This window comes from Ursus americanus, chromosome 1, assembly GCF_024610735.1.
Source record: "Ursus americanus isolate L20-20 chromosome 1, mUrsAme1.1.p, whole genome shotgun sequence".
NCBI lineage: Eukaryota > Metazoa > Chordata > Mammalia > Carnivora > Ursidae > Ursus > Ursus americanus.
Genome location: NC_142127.1, coordinates 89,720,031 through 89,743,486, shown reverse-complemented (window position 1 = coordinate 89,743,486; position 23,456 = coordinate 89,720,031). Strand labels below are relative to the sequence as shown.

Below are 23,456 nucleotides of genomic sequence, written 5' to 3'. Positions count from 1 at the left end.
CTCCCCCAGGGGACTGCTTTTGGCTCATTCTCCGGCCAGGAGATGAAAAGGTGAAAAACTGTCTAGAAAGGGCAAGTTTGTGTAGAATAAAGGAAAAACCTGTTAAGCGGGCTAAAATTTGCATAGGGAAGCAATAGACCCCGCCCCCCATTTTAGGATGTCTAATACCCCAAATCATCATCATAGCAATCATGTTTTAATACCTGTTGAGTGCCAGGCCCAGGCCCTCTGGCTGTAAATCTTGTTGTTACTCTTCACAGCCTTCTTAGGAGCTGCTACTTTCCCGTGGGACGGAGAGCAAAACTGAGATTCAGAGAACGAGTTGGCCCAAGTCACATGGCTGATCCATACGTGATGCAGCCAGCCTTCAAAGCCCTTCAGCCAAACCCCAAGCCCGTGCTCTTCCCACTACACTGTACTACCTCCCCGAGGAGCCCATAAGAAGGTGACAAAGCGGATTCTGACTTAATTTGTGGTCTGATTCATGTTTAGTCTCTTTCCGTTATTTAAAACTTTCACGTTTCCACGTGGTCTCTAAACCTGACACCTGTGTTTACTTGTGAGTTTCCCTGAGACTCTGGCTGCTTCTTTGAGCTTGGGAATTCCCAGGGTACCAGGATGCTTGGCTGTGCCCCATACAGGACCGGCACATCTATGCATCTCTTTGTTCTTACCCCACTGAGCTCGGGGGAGAAGGCAAGCTCCCTGTTCTTGCCTAGACGCCTTCATCCCTGGCCCAGAGACCTCAGTCCATTTGTGACTCTGCTGTCCAGAGTGGCCTGGCTAGGTATTTTCTTTTCCCTGCGATGTTTACTGTTCTTTCGTGGGATTTCAGATTTCCATGATGGCGGAAGGCTTGTAGAGTGCAGGGGTGGGGAAGGGTTACTGTGGCGGGAGCCCGGGCCAGGCCAGGTCGAGCCAGCAGCACAGACAGCTTTTATAATGGTGTGCAGGGCGAGGAGACTTGTAAAGGCGATGCAGGCAGATAGGGGGATAAATCATGCGAGCAGTGGGCAGGGTGGTGAGCCGAGGTTAGGAATTAACTTTGTGTTGGATGGAGCCCAGGTTGTGGGATGAAGGGAGGCCTCCCCTCTTTTCCTCTCCTCTCAGCTCTCTTCTTTGCCTCTCCTTTCTGTTGGCCCTATTCACTGCAGGCTGTGACATGTTTGCCCGAGCCCTTCCTGTCCCTCCTCCAAGTTGCCTGAACTAAATCAACAAGGGAGAAGGTACCCCAGAGCAAGGGAGGAAAGTCCTTCATGTTTCTACCAATCAGACTGCTTTGTTTCATTGCAAATAGGGAATGGATCTAGCTGCCCCCTTCCTTCCTATAGCCAGGGATAAGCGTGCCCATCCCTAGTGCCTTTCTGCTTGTTCTCAGGGAGTATGGCCTTGACCTAGAAAATGGACTGGAATCCTCTGGGATGATGAAGAAAGCAGAAAAGGCCCTTCCAGCTGTTCTGAGATTCCCCACCTTGAAGTAGGGTCTCGGTCTCCCCGAGCCAGGGTGCAGACCCAGACTCGCTTCTTGTGATGGCTGAGGCTTCATTTGGGAACCATACTTCACGATGCCTCCTTTTTCTCTCTGTGTCATGGATGGCCATGCGCAGGGAGCCACATGAGGGGCCAGACTGGACTTGGTGTATAAAAAGAAGCCAAGGTTAGCTTTTCCCCAACGACGCGTGCGTGCATATCTCGTGGCTGAGTGTTACCAGGTGGGGACTTAGTGCAGGGACGCTGTTTGTACGTCCCTTCAGGTCAGAGCTGTGTCCATTATGATGATCTGTGTCTCCTTACATAAGCCCTCCATGCAATGCTATGCAGACTGTGGGTGATCCGTGCATATTCGGGACCCTCTGCTTTGGCTCGTGACTGGCACGATGCGCCAGCCCTGGGCCCTCTTCTGCCATTCCCTGCTTCCCCTCCAACATCTCTCACCACAAACTGTCCCCCTAATCATCACAGCTCTCAAGTGGACGGCTCAGCCCAAACTAAAGTCATTGACTGTATTTCTCCCTCCCCAGATCTGTAATAATAGTGCTGCCACTCTCCTTTCTAATGAGGCCCTAATTGAAAACTGGTTGCATTTGGACTTTTCTTCTTCTGTTCTGCTTTTTAGTTCCAGTGGTAGAAAAACATTCAGCTGAGGTTTGGGTTTTTCCTTTGCCCCCCCCCCCCATTTTTTTCCCTCCTTCTTCTCCTTCTTCTTCTTCTTCTTCTTCTTCTTCTTCTTCTTCTTCTTCTTCTTCTTCTTCTTCTTCTTCTTCTTCTTCTTCTTCTTCTTCTTCTTCTTCTTCTTCTTTTTTTTTTAATATGGTGGGATTCTTTTGGAAAAGCTGTCCCCAGCCTGTTGGAGCCGCACTCACAAACCCCAGCCTTCTCCTAGAAGACCGGGTCTTTTCAAGTGGTTTGCATTGAACACGTCGGAGGCCCCCAATGCCTGTGACAGTTTCTGTTAATTATAGAGGCTCTTTCCCCCTCTCACATTAGTCAAAGGAGTTTTGTGTGTTTTAACAGCGTTTTCCCTTGGCTTGAATAAGACTCTGTTCGGACATTTCCTAGGGCCGGTGAGTCGGCAGCACTCCCTGGGACCCGGTAGCAATGTTTCCTTATTGGCTTCTCTCGGGGCTTCAAAGATTACAGTGGAGGGATGCTTCCCAGTGTGCTTGAAATGTAGTTGTTTCGGGATTATGGACCGAGTTCCTACCCCATCAAAAACTTCTGCCGTGTCCAGGCCGTGAATCTAAAATAGGCGTGCACTTGTGTGTGGAGAACTTCCTCGGGTCTCTGCTTGCACTCTGCTCCCTGCCTTGTCTAGTCCCTCTGTAAGAGTCCCCTTCTTGTCCTTGCTGTCCTTGTTGGGTTACATCAGAGCAAATCTGGGGACCCTGGCTTCCGTTCTGTCTCCCAGGCCTTATAAGCGTCAGTACTTGTGTAGGCCTTTGGAGCACTAATGCTGCCGTCGTCCTTAATATTAGGGTACCCTTCTGTCTTGATGCCCCCAGGGATGACATGTTGCCTGCTTGGCTTGGGCCAAGTCATTCTAGACAGAAATCAGCTGGCACATGATCTGCTTAGGGACTTCTCTGAGAGACCAGTCTACCAGTTAGGTGAGGAGAGAGCAGGGGCTCACTGAAACAAACAGTATTTGACTAGAAATCCTATGTGGGGCTGCATTTTGTTGAATTTAGGCTGCTTTAATTTAGTCTGGGAGGGGATCAGCAGAGTTGCACGGATGGAGCCGTGGGTTGGAGGTCAAGAGAACCCTCATACGTAAAGTGTCCTTAGACACATGACTTCTAATTGCTGGATGATAATCACTTGTCTGTTGTGGGCTTTATTGTTTGTTTGTTTCTTTGTTTTCAGAGATCTACTGAGCCCTGTGTGTTTCTCCTTAGGAATATTTTGCCTTTTTTTAATTTTTATTTTTCTAAAAATTTTATTTATTTATTTGAGAGAGAGAGCATGAGCAGGGGAGAGGGGCAGATGGAGAGGGAGAAGCAGGCTCCTTGCTGAGCCCAATGTGGGGCTTGACCCCAGGACCCCAAGATCATGACCTGAGCTGAAGGCAGATTCTTAACCGACTGAATCACCCAGGTGCCCTGTATTTTACCTTTAAAAAAAAAAAAGATTTTTAAATTTTTAAAAATATTTTATTTATTTATTTTTGAGCGAGAAAAAGAGAGTACAAGCAGGTAGGGAAAGGCAGAGGGCAGGGAGAAGCATACTCTCTGCTGAGAAGGGAGCTCAATGTGGGACTTGATCCCAGGACCCTGAGATCATGACCTGAGCCAAAGGCAGACCCTTAATGGACTGAGCCCCCTAGGTGCCCCAGAAGATTTTATTTTTAAGTAGTCTCTACACCCAACATGGGGCCCGAACTCACAAGACCGAGATCAAGGGTCACGAGCTCCACCGACTGAGCCAGCTGGGCGCCCCAAGAATATTTCGCTTTTGAAGGTGCTTGTGCTCCGCTCCTGAACTATTTTCCGACCTTAGAAACCTCCTGTCTGGGGCATTGATTTTCTTTCGTTGAGAACATGGTGGGAGGAGAATCTTGAAGAGTCATAGACCGACTGGTTCTGTTCAGGGCTTCTCCTGTAAGCTTCGGCGCTTGGAGGGAGAGGATGAACTTTCTTGGAGTATTAAATGGGTGACAGTCTTGACTACAGTACCGCTCATTTCCCTTCTTCCAAAAGTATGGAATACTCGGAAGATACTGTCCGCTGTGGCTGTAGCTTAACAGGTTTGCCAGGGAATCTTAGGCGCATCCAGGGAAGGTCAGCGAGCTCAGTGTCTCTGTGGTTTATAGAAGATGGAGCTATAAGACCTCTGGAATGGGGGTCACTCGCTCCTGGGAAAGATGGGAGTGGAGTGAGGAGAGGATTTTTGTTCCTGTTCGAAAAACAAGAGCCTTGGAAGTCCGGAGTGGCAGGACCCAGAGTCCCTGCAGGAGAACAAAGCCCTAGGAAGAGAGTTATGGAAATTCAGTGATTAGATTTTTTTTAAAAAAAGCTCTTGGATCGGAATTCAGGGAAGCTGGTTCCCCACATGGAGTCTCATTGCCCCATTTGCTTCCCGTTTTCTTCCCTGTCTCCCCCTCCCCAATTTGTTTGGAGTCTGTGGTTCAGCACATGTTTGGTGCACCAAATGCAAAACCTCTCCCTGCCTTGTGACCACAGAGACTGCAGCGTTGGAAATTCTTCTCGAATTGCTGACATGGTCGTGCCGTACATTGCTTCTATTTTATGGCACACGTCTAACAATATAAACTGTAATATATTAAGGGAAAACATTGAACAAGCGAAACAGAGTCAGAAGATACGAGCGACATGTGTTTGGTTAGCAGCGAGGAGGCAAAGGGCTCTCGCGTCGACCCTGCCTGATGCTCGTGCCGCGAGGGACAGACGCTCGTCTCTGCTTTTACGGTGTAGCCTGTGAACAGCAGACCACATAAAGACACAGGAGCTCTCCGGGAACCTGGGCGACAAATAAGATTTTGGCAACATCTTCTCAGACGTTTTTCAGAGTGTTTTTACCTGAAATACTTACAGATGGTGATTCCTGGTGACCCAGATGCAAAGATGGGGGCTGTTCTCGTGCCCTACTAGATAGACACTGGGTCCAGACTTTTTATGCTTATTATTATTCATTGTGGAAGTCACGCGTATAAGGAAAATATAAAAGAGGGTGAAGGCATCAGAAGTTTGAGACAGAACAAAGTTACCTGGCATCTGTGATGTTTGTTCCTTAAAAAAAAAAAAAAAGCGTTGTCAGAGATCAGCTTTCAGGGAAAGAGTATTGATGAGTCCTTTCTCCCCCTTTTGTATCTGGACCTTTGAAGCTGGCGGTATGGCTTTTGGGGCCAGTTTCAGCAAGCTGGCCTCCCTGTTATCTCTCAGCCAGGGAAGGATTTAGTCGTATGCCTGTAGGAGGCTTTTAGCAAGTTCAGGGGAAGCTCAAGTTCCCCTTCTGACCCCTGGCTCTTTCTTAGACTGCAGTTAATCGGCCAGTTTGGAGTGGAAAGGTGCACGGTTAGCTGGGATAGAATTAATAAAAGTAATGATTTATATCTGGGTCGTGTTTACGGTTGGCAAAGTGCTTTCACTGACATTGTCTTCTTTTGGTTCTATCTTTGTGAATCCGAGCAATGTTTTCGTATTACTGCCCCTCTTTTATTGATGAGAAACCTGGGGTCCGGAGTTTGCCAAGGTCACATAGCGAGTAAGCAGCAGAGCCAAGACTCAAACCGAGTCAGTTTAGATTGTTCCATTAGGTTAAGTTGGTCACCTGGTCTTCTACCTTATGACTCTTGGTTTGACCAAGGGCCAGGGTTCAAAAGGGTAAGCTCCGCAGTGTTCCCTCCATTCTGTTTCAATCTCTGTCGTAGTTCTCACTATTTCTGGCAATTCTTTTTCGTTCTGACACTTCCTTTTTCCTCTCTCTCCCTACTTCGCTGATGCCCCCCCACCCCCACCCCCCTTCAGAGACTGCCTTATTTGCTTTCTTAGAAATTCCTCCTGTAAGGCTTTCGGGAACTTTGACCTACCTGTAGTCCCTGCGTTTCAGAGTGTTTAAAATGTCTCCTGCCCCTCTCATTCATCCCCCACCCCCAAAGCACGGCCTCGCCCCATCCTGCCATCATGCTGGCCAAACGCGTGGGGCAGCTGTGGTCAGTCCCATTTATAAAACTGGTAAATATGGGACCGGTTTCTGTCCCCTCCAAAGGTCAATATTTGTGCAGAGTTTAATTTTAACTTAACAAGCAGTTGTTTTCTGCAGCTGCCCTGGTGTGTTGTGTTGTGTTGTGTGTGCTCTCCTTCCCCTCCTTCCCACTGACTGTGCGCGTCTGTGTGTGTGGGTCTGTATTCTCACTGGAGGCTCGGTTCCGGTCTTCAGAACCTGCAACCCATGGGCCTGGCCAGGCTCTGTCTTACGAAGGGCATATGGGCTGCAGGGGGCTGGATAAAGGGCGGTGGGCCTCGCATGGGGAGATGGACTTTTTCAGGGGTCTGGGGACAGAGAACACTGTTTAGTCTTCAGGAATCCTGATGTTATCACCCTATCTTTCTCTGCAGGAGAGATTCTAGAATGTAGGATTTGGGGGAAATGGTCCCCTCTTGTGAGATCTGCGCTGTCCCCCCACTTTGCTTTCTAAGGAGTGTTAGACAACCGTGTCCTGGGCTCTGATGTGGGCAGCTGCTTCTTGAGTCAGGGAAGGGGAATATGTAAGATAATCTCGTAATGCCTCCTCCAACTTTTACTATCCTGTGATTTTATGAAGAATCGGAAAGCTTTGGACTGCATATCGAGAGTAAATTTAGTTCCAGTTTTTAGTTTTAAGATCATTTAAAAACTGGTTCTTGGGATGCCTGGGTGGCGTAGCTGCTTAAGTGTCTGCCTTCGGCTCAGGTCATGATCCCAGAGCTCTGGGATCGAGTCCCGCATCGGGCTCCTTGCTCAGCGGGGAAACTGCTTCTCCCTCTGCCTGCCGCTCCCCCTGCTTGTGCGAGCGTGCTCTCTCTCTCTCTCTCTCTGACAAATAAACAAACAAAATCTTAAAAAAAAAAAACACACACACACACTGATTCTTGAGCTAGTCCTTCCCCCCCCCCCCACCGGCCCTTAGTTAAGAGGATAGGGCCTTTGCTCCTTACAAGGATTTTGTGCGAATGGATGAGGTTTTATTTAAAAGAAATCTGAGCTGTTTAAAGAAAGAGAAGTACTCAGCTCATCTTACCCACCCGCGTCCCCTTTCATCAAGCGTATCAGTTTTTTCTGCTCGGGAGCATGTCCCGGGCTTGGACACTTTAGTCCAGCAGTGATCAGCCCGACTCCTCAGGCCGTGGGATCTGAATTGGAGAAGGAGGGCCTGTGAACACCACAGTGGCCTCCTCCCGGCTCTTCCTTGAACATACTAGGGGGGAGCCCCACCCTGGGACCTTCACACTTGCTGGTCCCGCTGCTAAGAACGCTCTTTCCCCAGATATCCGCATGGCTTGTTCCTTCTCTTCCTTCAGGAAGCTGAGGACTTCCTGGCCACCCCATCTAAAATTTCATCCCCACCTCCAGCCCCGCCCCCACCAGCACTTTCTGTCCCCTCCCCCCTGCTCTGTTTTTCTCCTTAGCATTTATCAGGACCCAACATGCCACAGATTTGACTTTTTTATTATGTTGTTTTTCTCCCTTGTGAAGGCATGGATTCTCAATGAGGGCAGGGAATTTTGTCTGTGTGTTCATTGCTGTCTCCCCAGTGCCCCTAGAACAATGTCTGGCACATGTAAGCTCTCGACATGTGTTTGTTGAATACATGGAAGGAAGGAAGGGAGGGAAGGAGAAGTAGGCTCCCTAAACTGATGATTCTTCATAGGGGGTACATAACCCCTAGGGGAAGTGGTCGGGATGCTTTGGAGGCTTTTTCAGACTATTCATACCCTTACCAAAAAATTTCTGATATGTGCTCCCTCTGCCCCAGGACGGTTAGGAATCACTGCATAACAACCTGCAGTTACCGATGAAAATATGTGGTATGCCTCATGTGTGTTGGGTAGAAAAAAGTTGAGAGCCACTATCCTCGGCAGTTCTACAGGCCTGTCCCTTCTGGCCTGGGATTCGCAGACAGCTCTCCTGGCCGGGAGGAGATTTGTTGTTTCTCTCCCCCTCCCCACCTTCCCCTACCTCCTCTTTACCCCCAACTCCTACACTCCCTGCTGCTCCCCTTTCCGTTCTTCTCGGCCAGACACCCACCCACCCACCTCCAGTGCACAGAGGCTGCGTGGCTGTAGTCAGGACACAGAGAGCCCTTGATGGCAGCAAGCGCTTCTTGTGACATCAACTCTGTGGCTTTAGGGGGAAGGCTGCGGCTCCAGGTCCCCAAGGGAGGGGGCTGTTTTTCTCTTCTTGATCGTTCACGTTGGTGCCCGTCTGACTTATAAACTTTAATGGCCAGTTTTAAAGGTTACTGCCATGGGGCACCTTTGTTGCCAGTTTTAGTTTTTTAATTTGGAAACTTTTCTTCCCCTTGTGGTCTTGGGAGGAAAGATTTGGGGCCATTTGGGGCTAGGAATTGGTATTTGTGGGTGACGATGAGATAGCAGAGCAACATTCTGGTTCTGGCTCCAATAACCAGAATCCTCGGCATGTTACCCAGTGGCCCAAATGAACCCCAAAATGAAAAGGGGAGGACTGACACCGAGATGCATAGTCTTGGGCAGTCGTGGTCAAGGTCATAGGGGGCTGTGAGTCTGTTGGGCGGTCTGAGATGAGAGGTAAGCCTAGCTTGGGCACTGGGGCGCTGGGAAGGAAGGGCACTTCTCACTCTTACTCTAACCTGTAACTGTCCCCTCACTTCCTGTCCCGGTCCTTTGCTCGGAAGATGAACGTTGTTGACAGCAGACGGGTTTCACTGGGATGGACACAAGGCTTCAGATGTAGAATCAGGAGTCAAGGATGAGGCCCACTGGGGGCTGCCCCAGTGTACCACAGACACGGAACTGACAGAGAAAACCTTGCCGAGTCTTTCTGCCGAGGTTTTTTTTTTTTTTTTTTTGTACCTTGTACCTTTATATATATATAAAAAAAGCTTTTCTCTGCTCAGGATAACTTTGCAAAGCCTCCTATGTCAGAAAATGGTTATTGCTCATCTCAGAGTCATCTGCATTCTTAGGGGAAAATAATGTTACAGAATAATACGCAGATGATAGCATCTTGGAATCAGAAGGGATTATTTATAGTGCCCTAATAAACCCATCATATTCAGGGCCTCTGTCTGAAAAACTAAGAACCTGGGGGATTTCAAATATATTTGGTGGGTGCTAGAAAAGAATTTTTAGAGGTGTAATGCTGAGCTAGCCTCCTCCCAGGATACTTCTTTTGTTGTAGAGTAGTAAAACGAAGAAACAGGTAAGTCATCCAGCAAATAGACCCCAAGAAGGGGCAAACATACCAATCTATGGGTGTTTATATGCTGCTCAAAGACATATGCTCTTTCCTGGACTGTTCGCGGGTGTCCTTGGTGGCCAAAACCCATACCTCCCCTCTCTAGGATTTGGATGGTGAGCCTGAGATTAGGATTCAATTTGGGATGAACTTGAAGAATTCAGGAAAGGACGCCTGCCGTGGAAGGAAGGGATACACAGCTCTCCGAGAGATATGGTCCCCGGGCAGACCCTCTGGACAGTTCCGGTACCTTCCACAGGACATATAGTATCAGGTCTTGGATTCAGATCTCACTCCTGGCTGTCTGTCCTGGCCGGACAAAGCCGGATTTGCTTCTTTTTTCCCTGTGTTGCAAGGGCGGGAGAGGAGATGGGGGGATTGGCTCGGGGCTGGGCCACAATTAGTGACCTGGAAGCTGGGCTGGGCACCCAGAGGCTATAAATAGCAGACATGGAGCAGTCGCTGAGCGGATTCGAAGCCCAGCCAGACTAGCCGCGTTTCAAGTGGTCTGGGTGGGATTTTTTTTTTTTTTCTCTGTTAACCATTTGTACATCTGGTTTCCTCCGTGTTGGTGGGGGCAAAGGAGGAGGGTGGGGTTGTGAGCAGAACCAGAGGTTCGTATGTGGAGTTGCTTCTTGGTGAGTTTTGCCATATGTGTATCTGGGAGCTTCTAGGGTCCTTAGGACTGGAAGGGCCCTGGGAGTCTAGGAATGGTGGCTGCTAGGAGCCAACTCTCAGAGCAGGGCATGTGGGATGGGAAATGCCAAAGTCCCACAGGCCCCTGTCACTAAGGTAGGGTGGGTGTTCCTGGACAGGGACAGACGCGCAGTCTCACGTGGAGCAGCTGGTTTGGGAGAAGCCTAGGACTTACCTCTCAGGACCCTAGGAAGCAGTCCCCCGGTCACAACCAAACCCGTCCACTCACCTTCTTCCTCCCAGGCATTTGCCAATCTTGCTTTCTGCGGTTGTTCCTGCTGTCTGCCCTGGAGGTGAAGACAGAATATTTTGATTTGAGGTCTGGTTTTTCCCCTTATCCCCGTGTCACTGGACATACTATTTAAGCTCCCTGGGCTTCGTTTACTTCATCTGTCAACGAGCAGTTTTGATGGACTGCACCTCAAGGTACCGTCTAGCTTTTATCAACCCACCCGTCGTTTTCAGTCAGTCTGTTTCAGTGTTTCTTCTTCGGGAAGAAAAGGCGCCTCTGCCGGGAAGCCTTCCCTGAATTATCAGTCCCGCCTTATCGTCAAGCTCTTACTTCACAGACCATTTGCAGTTATATAAATAGTTGAGCCTATGTTTTCCTTGCGTATATCACACGTTGCTTTGCAGTGATTTTCTTGCGATTTGCCCGTATTTATATTTTGTCTCTTCAAGTAGATTACAAGCTCTTTGAAGCGGGGAGCCGTATCTTCTCCATCCCTACCACTCAGCACCCACTATTGATGTCCTAGGCACCATCGGCGCCCACTGAGGCTTCCTGAGAGTGGGTGGGCGGACATGCAGTGGAATGGGAAATGGGAAGAAATGCCTATATTTCCAGCAAACACCACTTTGAGAGCTGTCTTTGTTAGAGTTAAATGGAAAGCAGTGAATGAGGACCCAGAAGGGAGATTTCTTGTGTTTTATAGAACGGGGTGGTAGGGGGTCCAGGCCCGTGGCTGCACTGATGCCCTCCTCCCCCTTTCCTCTTCTCTTGAAGTTGCTCTTTCCTTACAGGTGCAGTCCGAATCCGCGGGTTTTTCTGGACGCTGCTTAATAGCACTGAGCATGGGGCTGCACTGTGCGTAACGGTCAAAGGACTTTGTGTTGCAGGCGTAGGCTCTTTGTTTTAGGTTTTAGTTCTTCTCATGGCAAGAATCCGTCTGTTTGTAGACCTCCTTTCGGCCTGACGGTGAGGATAATAACACTTGTTGATATCCGTGAAAACGTACGTGACGGTGGTGGTGTTGTCTGAGTCCAAGGAGAGCAGTGTCTCCCCTGGTTGGCTTTCCTGTCACAGGGCTTTGACCTTCCATGCCCTGTTTCGTCCCTTCTGCTACTTTCAGCTCCTCGGCCCAGGCTAAACAATTCCTCCCCTCTTGGGTGTTTACACTCTCCCAGCGTTAGCAGAAGATTATCGTATGTGGTCCCAGACGTCACTTAGGCCATCTGCCTCGCGTGCCCCTCATCGCTCGTCCGTTTTCATCCCCCCTCCCCCTCCCCACGCCCGTTTTGTTCCCCTTCCTGGCACTCCCTGAAACTTATCTCGGCAGCTCTGGTGCCGGAGTGCCTGATACTGGGCGCGGGAACCAGGCGAGTCTCTCAGACCATTGCTCTATCTTCTAGGCCCTCCAGCCCTGGGATTTGAGGCAAAGAACTTTGATTTGTTGGTATCTTTCGTTCAGTTCATTCATATAGTAAACATTTATTGAGCACCCATTAGATGCTGGCTTTTTATTAGATACCAAGAATGTCATTCTGTTTTATTAAACTCAGCAGACATTTAAGTAATTACTGTTTATAAGGCATTATGTTAGACGATGGGGTTTCCAGAATCACCGAATCCCTCAAGAACTTGGCCCTCAAGGAGCTTATAACCCAGTGGAAGTGTCAGACACGTAAATAAGGAATTACAACACAACGCAGAACGAAATGAGAGCAAATATATGTAGATCTGAGTGATGGGCTTTGGAAGCCAAGAATAAAAAAGTTTAATTCTGGCTTTTTGAAGGAGATGGGGTCGTGGGCAGTAGGAAGGGATCTCAGAGAAAACTAAGAAAGAGAAGACATTTGTGCTGGACCTTGAAGGATGAGAATTCCCTAAGTAGAGAATGTGAAGAAGGATATTAGACAGAGTCAACAGCATTCCTTCTTTCTTTCTGGAATTTTTTTTGGGGGGGTGGGAGAATGGGAAAAGGGCATTAGACAGAACAGCATTTATTCCTCCTTTGAGTATTTTTGAGTGCCTACTATGTGCCAGTCACTGTTCTAGATGCAGGGATAGAGCAGTGACCCAAACAAAGTCTTTGGTGTCATGGAACTCACAGTCTCGTGAGTTGTCAAGACGAATGTGGCATTATTTTCCTCTGTTGCTGTTATCATTCACCATACTTCTAACTGTATTGAGTCCTTTGAACTAAAAAAAAAAATGATGGCTCTTAACTCTGGGCATTGTCATCTCCTTATTTGGTGTCATCTACATCTTTCTAGATTGTTTCTTCTTAGCCAGGTCAGTAACTGAGACCAGATTCTGTACAAACCTTAGGCAGTCGTGACAGTTGATACTTTTGATAAACACCCGATGTCACTGGACGATTACGAGGCGTCTTCTATTTTAGTGTTATTTTTATTTTACAGCGTACTGGCAAATTCTTTGAAAACTGGTAATCTATGTAAGTAACAAATGGTAAACATTAAACTAGAAAATGCGATTACCCAGAATATCTCCTTCTCCATCAAGCAAGTGATTGGCACTCGCCGTAATCATGTTTACCTTGGCTGCACCTGCCCCATTTCCTTCAGTTACTGGGCTGATTCGCAGGGCGCATCTTCTGCCCGGCCGATGTGTGTTTCTGTTTTACCCATGGTCTCCTCATGGCTTTAAGCCATTTTAATTTGGTCAAGTTAAGCCTTTCTTCCCAAGTCTGCAATTGCCTTTGCCTCAATTCTAAGAGAGGCTGACAGTAGGAATGAATCCAAAATTCCATTCATTTTACATTCACCACATCTGGGTTTCTTTTAGCATCATTTTTCCCCTTGAGAACATTTTCAAGGTTCTCCTAATTTTCTAGTGTTTTTTCTTTTGGGGGGGGGGTGCCTTTTGGAAGATTACTCAGAAGTTTCCAAGGACTGATTATCTAGTCTTGAGTCTATTTATGTATGTTCCCACCTTCTCTGCCACCTCCTCTAGTTTAGGAAAATAATTTTCCTTTCCCGTCTTCATTTACCTAAGTATAGGCATCTTGTTCTTGAGACCCGACTTCTGGGGGATACGTATCCTCTGTTCCCCTTTGTTTCCTGGGGGAACCGTTGATGTTGACTCTCCCAAGAGCAGTTTTGAGGAATCTGGCATTCTTTCGTTAGGGCGCACTCTAGGTAGAGCAGCGATTCGTTTCCACGTCTCCTGATTTCACTTCGGCAAGCACTCTCGTTCTCTCAGTTCTGGAGATCTCCCGCCCGACTTCCACGGTTGTCAACACGGTTCTCAACCACTAGGGGGCACTCTGTTTCCCTTAGCTCTGTTGGCCCAATTGTGGGGCGACGTCTGCCATTTCCTTTAGTCGGTCTGTGTCTGGTCCAGTGCCACCCCGTTCAGCCCTGCAGGTTGTGTACTGAGCAACTCCAGGGAGTTCCATTCACGTAAAGTATGATGCCCCTGAGTCATGCGATGCAGTGGCCCTCCCTTTAGTTCAACCAAGGCAGCGTCAGGATTTTTTTTTTTAACCTTAGGCAAAACAGAACCCAAAATACCAAAACCAGAACCAAAAAAGAAAAAAGAAAAAAAAGTTTAGATAGGAACAAATTCTTCCCCACACTATCATTACATTATTCATATAGATGATGCAAGCTCTGTTAAACAAACAAAACCTTACCTACGGGTGCTCTGTAGTTGGGCAGACCCGGCTTTGACTCCTGACGGCACCATCCACTGGCTATGGGACTTTGGTTGAGCAAGTTACATTCCTTGTCTACATGGGGGCTCCAGAGTCAGGTGGTCTGGGTTCAAAACATTCCGTTACTAGATGTGCGACTTTGAGAAAGTTACTTCAGCTCTCTGGCTTCAGTTTCTTTTTGTGGAAAATGGGTATACTCGTGCTCTCCCCGGAGTTCTAAGAGCTCAGGAAGATAGCCTACTCGAGTACTTTTCAGGGTGTGGCTCACAGTAGACATTCCAAAGTATTGGTTGTGTGTCTAATTATTATTATTCTCCTATTTCTTTCCATTCAGCAGTCAGTATATTTAACAAAGATACTGTCTTTTTGGTACAATGTGTATGCATATCAATGAATTTGAAAACAGTTCTCATTATTCTGAAGCTGACATGTCGTCTCCCACCAAATCGAGCAAACAGAACAAAATAGAGTTCACATTAAAACAAGGATGAGATCCTCTTCTGTCAGTCGGCAAAAACTGAAATCCATTATTATATCTTTGGCACGATTATGGGGAATTGGGCATTCTTCATACAATTTTAGTGGGAATACAGATTGATACATTATTTTTGGAGGGCAGGTTTTTTGGGCGGTATCAGATATATCCTTTAATCCAGCAGGTGGGAATGTGATCTGTAGAGTTATTATTTTTTTTTAAAGATTTTATTTATTTATTTGACAGAGAGAGAGACAGCCAGCGAGAGAGGGAACACAAGCAGGGGAAATGGGAGAGGAAGAAGCAGGCTCATAGCGGAGGAGCCTGATGTGGGGCTCGATCCCATAACGCCGGGATCACGCCCTGAGCCGAAGGCAGACGCCCAACCGCTGTGCCACCCAGGCGCCCCAATGATCTGTAGAATTATTAACGTGCGAACACTTGTGCATGAGTATGTCCAGAGCAGTGTCGTTTCCAATGGGGAAAATTGGAAACAGCTTAAATGCCTGTTGTTGTGTAAATATGAAAAAATTGTGGTTTATCCATACAATGTAGTACAATGAAGCCATTAAGAAATGAGGTTGACCTATATATACCTTGCAAAGACAGCTATCATATACTAGTGAGTGAAAAACAGCAAAATGCATAGGAATATATGCAATGTGTTCCCATTTGCGGGGAGAAAACACCTCTGTGCATGTATGTTTATATAAGAATAGAAAAAAGCCTGGGGAGATACACACCAAATTGTTCACAGTGGATACCTCTGAGGAATGGGTTGGAGGTGAAGTGAAACGTGTCTTTTACTTTTATTTCTATACTTCCGTGGTGTTTAAACTGAAGTGTTGTGTGTATCTAAGTGTTAACTCAGAATGTCATTTTGTAATTTTTTTAGCAGGAAGAAAAAGTAGTGGATGAGTTTACCCAGCACCAGTTCCTCATCCTGATAGAGCTCTTTGCTATTTCTTAATTTGATTGATTTGGCTTCCCTGGCTTACTTGTCCAGGTTCCTTTTCTTAACCCTGACTGGTCTGGGGGGATTCACAGTCCATCTGGGAATTCACCACATTCTGATTCTCTTCCAGAGTGTAAGCACTAGATCGGGTCTTCTGGATTCTTGGCCATATTCCATGGCTTCTTTAGAGCCCCTCTGCCCCTCTTAGATCACCCTAATTTCGAATCCTTCCAGAAGGAAGGCACGTGCCTAATTGACCCCAGGAATCTCACTTAGGACTTTAGGCCTTTCTCCACGAACCATACTCAAGCTTCACCCTTCCTGAAGATTTCCTTAGCTCCTAGGTTTTTGAAAACCCTGTTCTCATCTTTTGATAGATGTGTGTCTGTTAGGTTGACTGCATCATATTAAAGCTGGTGCTGTTCTTTGGTGAAGCCTAGAAATGATCCTCTTGTTCTAGACCAGGTCCAGCCTAGGGTTGGTAATTATAGTGTGACTGCTAGCGGCACGTGCCATATTCCCAGCAGAGTCGTACCTTCTGTCCACCTTCTTGCTAAAATAACAGGAAGCTTCCTTCTTCTCCTGTTTTGAAGATCTGCGTCCACTACAGCCACCACTCCCCTTAGTGGACCTCCCACTGGGTTCCACCGTCTAGTGTGAGGGACACGCCTTGCACTTCCCTCTGTCTTCTTTTCCCAGCCCTCCCTAGTTCCTGAACCCTGCCATTGTGCCTTCTGAAATTAATAGTGTATCAGCAGCAAAATTTCCTTTATCTTTAGTTTCTTCTCTGAGCACTCCTTTCTCTTTCTTGCTCACAAACCTGGCTTTCGTGGAGCACACTTCTTTTTCTGCAGCCTACTCATCTGGGGGCTGTTTCTTCTCTTCTGGTCTTCTTACCGCTGAGTGTGGTGGTGGGATATGTGTCCTCTGTGCTTCTCAGTGCTGCTTTCCGACCATTCTCCTTCCTCTTCCCTAAGAAGCCCAGTTTGGGCTCTCTCGTCAGATTATATCCTCCAGTATTCTTTATTGTTGTAGAGCAATGACTGAGTCATTCCCATTTGTTTCTTGAGGACTTTAGCTCCTGACTCACTGCCACTTTCTCCAGTCTTCGCTAATGATCTTGACTTCTGCTCTATCTCATTCACTGATCTCTGTGGTCATACTCTAGAGCAATGCTCCTCAACAAGGGGAGGTTTTGCTCACAGGGAACATTTGACAATGTCTGGAGACGTGTTTGGTTGTCATACCTTGAGAGGCACTGCTGGCATCTAATAGTAGTGGGTAGCATCCAGGGACACTGCTCAACACCCTATAGCAGGCAGAATGCCCCCCGCCCCCCACCTGCCGTGACCAAGAGTTGTCTAGCCCAAAGTGGCTGCTGCTTAGAAACTCTGCCCTTGAGTGTACAAGTCTAGGCCTTGTCATGGCTGATAATGGCAACTACTCCATCATCTCAGTTTTACGCGTCTTACTTTCCAATCACTTCTTCCTCTTGTTCTTCCAACTCTCTCTCTCTGCCTCAACCTTCCTTTAATCCCACAGGGACCTCCAGTCCATTGATCTTACCCTCCTTTTCATTGTCCTGGCTCCTTTGATGTCCTGCTTCCCTTCTTCACTCAGCTTCTGTGGTCAGTTATTAGAATCACTTCCTTGCATGTGTTCTTGACCCTCTTGCCCATATCTTGTTTATACTTAAACCCAACTTTTCAGCCTCCTCCATATATAGTCAAACATGGTCAGTTCAGAAAAAAACAAACAAACAAACAAACAAACAAAACAAACTCATAACAACCACGCTGACTAGTTTCAATTTAAATTCTTGGCGTCTGACTCTTGATTTTGGCTCAGGTTATGATCTCAGGGTTGTGAAATCAAGCCCCCCCATCATATTCCATGCTGGGTGTGGATCCTGCTTAAGATTCTCTCTCTCCCTCTTCCTCTACCCCCTGCCCCTTTCTCTGTCTTTCTCTCTCTATCTCAAAAAAAAAAAAAAAAAAGAGAGAGCGAATAAGTAAATTCTTGACCATGAACCTCAAATGTATCCTTAATACTGCCAGGCAATCATATTCTAGTTCCCTGACCCATTCATTCTCCCATCATTTCATATCTTCTTCTCTTCCCTTGAGCCACTTTGACCCTGCTTCGTATTTTGCTGATAAAAAAAAAAAAAGAGTCATCAGAAGTGAACTTTAGCAGATTTACAGCACCGCTTCTACTCACTGCTAACATATATACCCTCATACACTGCCTTTCTACCTGTTCGCAGAGAAAAATCTGCCATCTGCCCGTCTAAAGGCTCTTCTTCCATTTGTGCGTTAGATTCCATGTCACCTATCAAGGAAATTGTTCCAGTAATTTTCCTCTCTCTAACTTTTTGCTTTCTATAAGCTCATCATATTAGCACACAGCTGTGCTATTATTTTTCCCATCTCAAAAATCCTTCTCTTGGAGCACCTGGGTGGCTCAGTCTGTTAAGCGTCTGCCTACGGCTCAGGTCATGATCCCAGGGTCCTGGGATCGAGCCCCGCATCGGGCTCCCTGCTCAGCGGGGAGTCTTCTTCTTCCTCTGCCTCTGTGTGCTCACTTACTCTCTCTCTCAAATAAAAAAAAAAAAATCCTCCTCGCGATACCCCACTTTGCCCACTAGTTACTAGACTGCTTCTTTGCCTGCTTTGCTACAAAACTCTTTACAAGAGTTGTCTATTTTCATTGTGTTCAGTCCCTCTCTTCCTGTTCTCTCATGTAACCACTTCAGTGGGGTTTTGACTCCTTATCACTCTACTGAAGTTGTTCTTGGAAAGGTCAAGGTTGACTTTCTCACTGCAAAATCCAATAGTTCTTGGTTCTCGTCTTATTTGGTCTACAAGCAGCCTTTCATACAGTTGGTCAGCCAGTCCTTCTTGACATGCTTTCTTCATTTGGCTTCCAGAGATGTGCACTTTACTGGCCTTATTTTTCTATTTTTGTTCTCTGTTTCTTCTTCACAATCTCCTTGGATGTTTTCCTTTTTTCTGCACTATATCCAAGGCTCCGTCCTTGGTCCTCTTCTGTTCTCTACCTACCTTCCCTCTGTTGGTGATTACATTTAAACTCATGGCTTTAAATACCATTTTTATGCCTCTGTCTCCAGCACAGATCTTCCCAAATCCTGGACTTAATGTCTCCAGCTGCTTGTTCTACATTTCCAATGGAAAATCTGATAGACAGCTCAAACTCAACACATTCAAATTGAACTCCTGATTTCCCTCTCTCTCAGCACACCTATGCCAAGCATGTTCCTCCTATAACCTTCCCTTCGCAGTTGATGGCAACTCTGTCCTTCCACTGGTTTGAGTTAAAAATAGAGGAGTCATGTTTAATTAACCCTTAATCTTTCTCTCATCCAGTCCATCACGAAATTCTGTTGGCTTTTCTTTCAAAATAGATATAGACTCTTCTATTGCTGCTTTTCACCTTGAGCTGAGCCACATTCAATCTTTGCTCAGATGACTTATAGACTCCTAACTGGTCTCTGCACTTCCACCCCACTCTCCTACACTGTGTTCTCAACTTGGAAGCTGGATGGATCCTTTAAAGTTCTAAGTCAGCCACTTCTTTGCTCCAAACCCTGTAAAGGGTTCCCATGTCACTTCAAGTAAAAGCAGTCCTCACAATGGCTGATAAGGTCCTGTATTATCTGACCCCCATAACTTCTCTGACCTCTCCTACAGTCTCTTACTCCCTGACTTCATCTAGACACATTGATCATCTTATTATTCTTTTAGTACACTATGCACACTCCCGCCTTAAGCCTTTGCACTAGCTGTTCCCTCTGTTTCCAACAGTTGTCCCTCAGATACCTGTGAGCTGAATCTCTCGGGTCCTTCAAATTTTTGCTCAGATGTCATCTTGTTAAAGCCCATCCCTGACCACCCTATTTAAAATGGCAGTCCACCCCTCCATCCCTACACTCCCAATTCCTTATCCTACTCTTCTCTCCCCCCGTAGCACACAACATTCTTTAACATACTATTTTATATTAGTGATCTTCCACCATTAAATAGAAGTGCCACAGGGCGGGAATTATTTTATGTTTTGTTCATTTTTGTAACAGTACCTGAAACACAGTGGGCCCCAGTGCATATCTGTTGAATTAATGTGCATCTAGTTTTAGGCGTCATCACAGACACAGATGACTGACAGGTTGAGTCCAATGAGTAGTAATTTCATCTTTCCAGCACCTTATATTTACAGAATCTTTCTCGGCTCATTACCAACTCTTCTAGCTTGTCAGGTGCCCCCCCCCCCGTCTGGGGGAGCAGTCATGCAAAATTCTACCAACTTTATACAATAAAAAGTTTGAAGAGGTAAAAAAAAAAAAAAAAGAAGATCAAAATAGCAAGAAGTTGGTCCTCTCGCTTTCCTCCTGCCCTGAATGATTTAGAAGGAAATCTTAGACCTCCATGTTTTCTTCCCCAAGTGTCCCTCTCTCAGTTTGATTCCTTGATTTCTGGGCTTCGGGATCCAGTTTTAGGAAGTGTTTCTGGATGAGGCAGAATGCTTTGCACCCAGCAGCCCCTGAGTAAGTGAGTCTCCACTTCTCTCCCCCAATCTAAATTTTGATTTACTGAGCCTCTAACTTTTTGTAAGCTTCTCAAAGCTTCTCTTCCTGGGCACAACCCAAATGTAGTCTAACCGATACATTCATTGCTTCTCCCAGGATTTCTCTGGTTTTCTGCCTTCAGTGCTCCTTATGACCTCAGCGAACGTTGAGCAAAGTTTCTTACTTCCCGTCCTATTTCTTTGAAACCTGCCCCTTAGCTCCTTTCACACTTTTCTGACCAGGCTGCCTTTCTGATTGCATTTATTTAATTTTTTATCTTTTTAAATTTTTTAAAAAAGATTTCTTTATTTATTTGAGACCAGGTGTGGAAAGGCAGAGGGAGAGGGAGAGAGAATCTCAAGCAGACTCCCTGCTGCGCATGGAGCCTGACGCAGGGCTCGATCTTATGACCCTGAGATCACGACCTCAATGGAAACCAAGAGTCAGATGCTTAACTGACTGCGCCACCCAGGCGCCCCTCTGATTGCATTTGTCATAGTGCCCATACCCCTCCTCTCTGAACTAGATCCCAGGTTACTAAGAATTTGACTGAGAAGCTCATTCCTGCTATCGATGGTGCTACCCCTGTTCACTGTTGGCTCTCATTGCTGTCATCTGAGGCTCTTCCTGAACCAGATCAGGCCTGGGCACAGGAAGTGGGCAGAGGCTAAGGGGTCTGCATACACTAAGGTTTCGACTATGTGGGGAAGAGCTGCGTGGGGGCCAGCTATGAAGTGACCATTAGGTATAAAGCATTGTACCCATGTGCTAAGAACTACAGTGAGCTCCTTTAATACTCACGTCTCTCAGTGAAAGGTATGCTCCTCAAAGCCTGGAGACCTGGCCTCTTGGGCTAGACGTCTCCGTGCTGCGTGGTCTCTTTTTATTATGGTTGGCTTTTATTTCCTTGCCCTCCTCTGCTCTATTCTTCCACAAATCTTACAGAAGCCACTTAGATAGTTAGACACAATAGAAGTGGAAATGGATGATAGTGGACTGGGCCAAGTGTCTCTTTCGCCTTTCTCCCGTGTCCACTACCCGCCTTCCCTTTGTAGGAAGGGGCCAATGTAGTCCCTCGGTCCTTGGTCAGTCTTTCCTTTAGAGTCTCCCTCAGGTGCCCTTCTGTTCTGGCTAGTGGCCTTCGGGGTGGAATTGGGGTGGGGGCTGTTACTCCCTGGGGTGGGAATCAGAGGGAATAGAATTCCTCTCCCACCCTCTTCCTCTGTTTTGGTGGGTTCGAGGGCCAAAGCCTTGACAGATAGTGTTTTATTATCAGCAGGTGTTCAAGATGCCCTGTAACCAGAGCCTAAGTTTGGTCCTTCCTTCATCCCCTCACCTGGAGATGAACCCTGGAGTAGCTCTTCTGTTCCCTAGGGTCAGCCTGGTGTCAGGGCTGCCTGTCCTCTCCTCCTAGCTGAGCCTGAGGATAGGGGTTTAGCAAACTCACAGGGAATCTTAAACCCACAAGGCTATGGCTTCCTGCAAGGAAGTGAGGAGTGTATCAGTAGGAAGCGCTAAATTAGGTAACCAGGGCATCCTGTCCTCCTCAGTGAAACCTGGATCCAAAAGAGCATGAGATGTACTATACCTAGAAATGATCTTAGAGTATGTGGACTGTAGCCAGGACAGAGGACAAGGAGTGGAGAAGTCCTGAGCCAAGGGACTGAGGTCTCAGGAAGCAGCTTTTAGCCTCAGGACTGATCACACCCATTTAGGACAATTTCCTCCCCATCAGACCTGTCTTGTCTCCCCACAGATGCCTGCTTCTCTCCTTCACCGGACCCCGTCTCCCGCCACCCACCCTCCACTCCCCCCATAGTGCGGTGACCACACTCCTGTTCTGAGTCGAACTCTGACTTGAAGTCTATCTTTTAACCTTCACTTTTGGGGTGCCTGGGTGGCACAGTCTGTTAGGTGCCTGCCTTTGGCTCAGGTCATGATCCCATGGTCCTGGGATCGAGTTCCGCATCAGGCTCCCTGCTCAGCGGGGAGCCTGCTTCTCCCTCTCCCTCTGCCTGCCCCTCTCCCTACTTGTGCGTGAGTGTTCTCTCTCTCTCTCTCTCTCTCTCTCTCTGTGTCAAATAAATAAATAAATAAATCTTTAAAACAGCAACAAAAAAAACCCTCTGCTTTTGTCTCCCTGCCCTCCACCTTCCTCTCATTAGGCCCTGCTCAGTTTTTCCTAGGTACTGGACACTTTGAGGCCACGGCCCTCCACGGCCCTCCACGGCCACCCCAGCCCAGCCGTGGCTTTAGCAGGGGCCCTGCTGTGCATGAGTACTTTGAGTTAAACGGGTGGCAGGTACCTGGGGCCTAGCAGTTGAGCTTGTAGCACTTCAGCTTCCTAACCCACAACCCGCCAGGCTTCTTGTCTTTCTGGAAAGTGACTGTGTATCCAGAATTTTCTTTTTTTTCCCTAGAACCTCAGGCTCCTTGGAATCCTTGCCCTTCCTTAAACTCGGAGTCCAGAGGGGCCAGGCCCTGGTTCAAGTCTGGAGAACATGTCCCTCAACGGACTCAGGTTCTCGGACTCTGGTAGTCACTGCAGATGTGGTGTGAAATAATTTTCACACTTTCACTGGGATGTTTGATTTCATCTGGTTTTCACTGAGTCTTTTAAAATAGGTCCACTATAAAATATTTGGTACCTAGGAAAGAAAATAGATGACGTATCTAAGGTATAAAGGGTAAGAAAACAAACACCGTGTACCCACCAACCACTGCGTTTTTAAGCAATTAACAGTCATATTCAGTTCCTTTGCCCTTGCGTCTCCTTTCCTGTTTACCCTCAGTGGGTTAAGAACAGTGGGAAGAGCAGCTGGAGAAGCCTCGAAGGTCATTCTATTCCCTTCTCCACAGAAGCAGCCCCAGGCCTACATCTGTCTAGTGGAGTTTAGGCATTGACCATGAGTGTTACTTTTGTAACAGGAAAGCTGTTCAGGACACGGTTTATCCCTGCCCCCAGTCAAATGGGATATCTATTTAAGATGCATTTCCCAAGAGGTCCTCTGACAGCTTTGGTTTCTTCTTTGGGCCATTTATATCTGCCTCTTGCTCTCGCCCTCCCCAAACCTAGAGATCGATGATGATTCAGGTAGTACCGGGGATTCTTCATTGATTTTTCATCCTGCTACATTTCGTCTGGCTCCTACCGGCCAAATATCTAGAGAAGGACTGCCCGGGTCTGCCTGCCAGGGTTGGCCACGGAGGCAGAGGACAAGCCACTTTCCCTCTTCCCGGGAGCCTCTGGACGTGACTAGTGTCTTCCGCAGCAGGCTCACAGAAGCCAGGGCGTGACAGAATTAAGGTTGTACATCGTCTCCACTATTAAGGAATTTGTAATCTAGTGGAATATTAATATACACAAACATACATAGCATATTATAAACTCTCAGTAAGCTTGTTTAAATATCG

The 23,456-nt window shown here is 47.1% G+C and overlaps 1 protein-coding gene and 1 long non-coding RNA gene across 15 annotated transcripts in view; both read left to right on the top strand.

The window, feature by feature from the left end:
* LOC148110815 (uncharacterized) overlaps window positions 1–7,069 on the top strand; it is a 32,539-nt gene extending 25,470 nt beyond the window's left edge. Inside the window, exon 2 of the long non-coding RNA XR_015725232.1 lies at window positions 261–7,069. This is a non-coding gene — a long non-coding RNA (uncharacterized LOC148110815). The remainder of the gene's footprint in view (window positions 1–260) is intronic.
* The window catches only part of NHEJ1 (non-homologous end joining factor 1), a 78,888-nt gene that overhangs the window by 36,280 nt on the left and 19,152 nt on the right, over window positions 1–23,456 (top strand). The gene's annotated exons all lie outside the window — the stretch shown is intronic.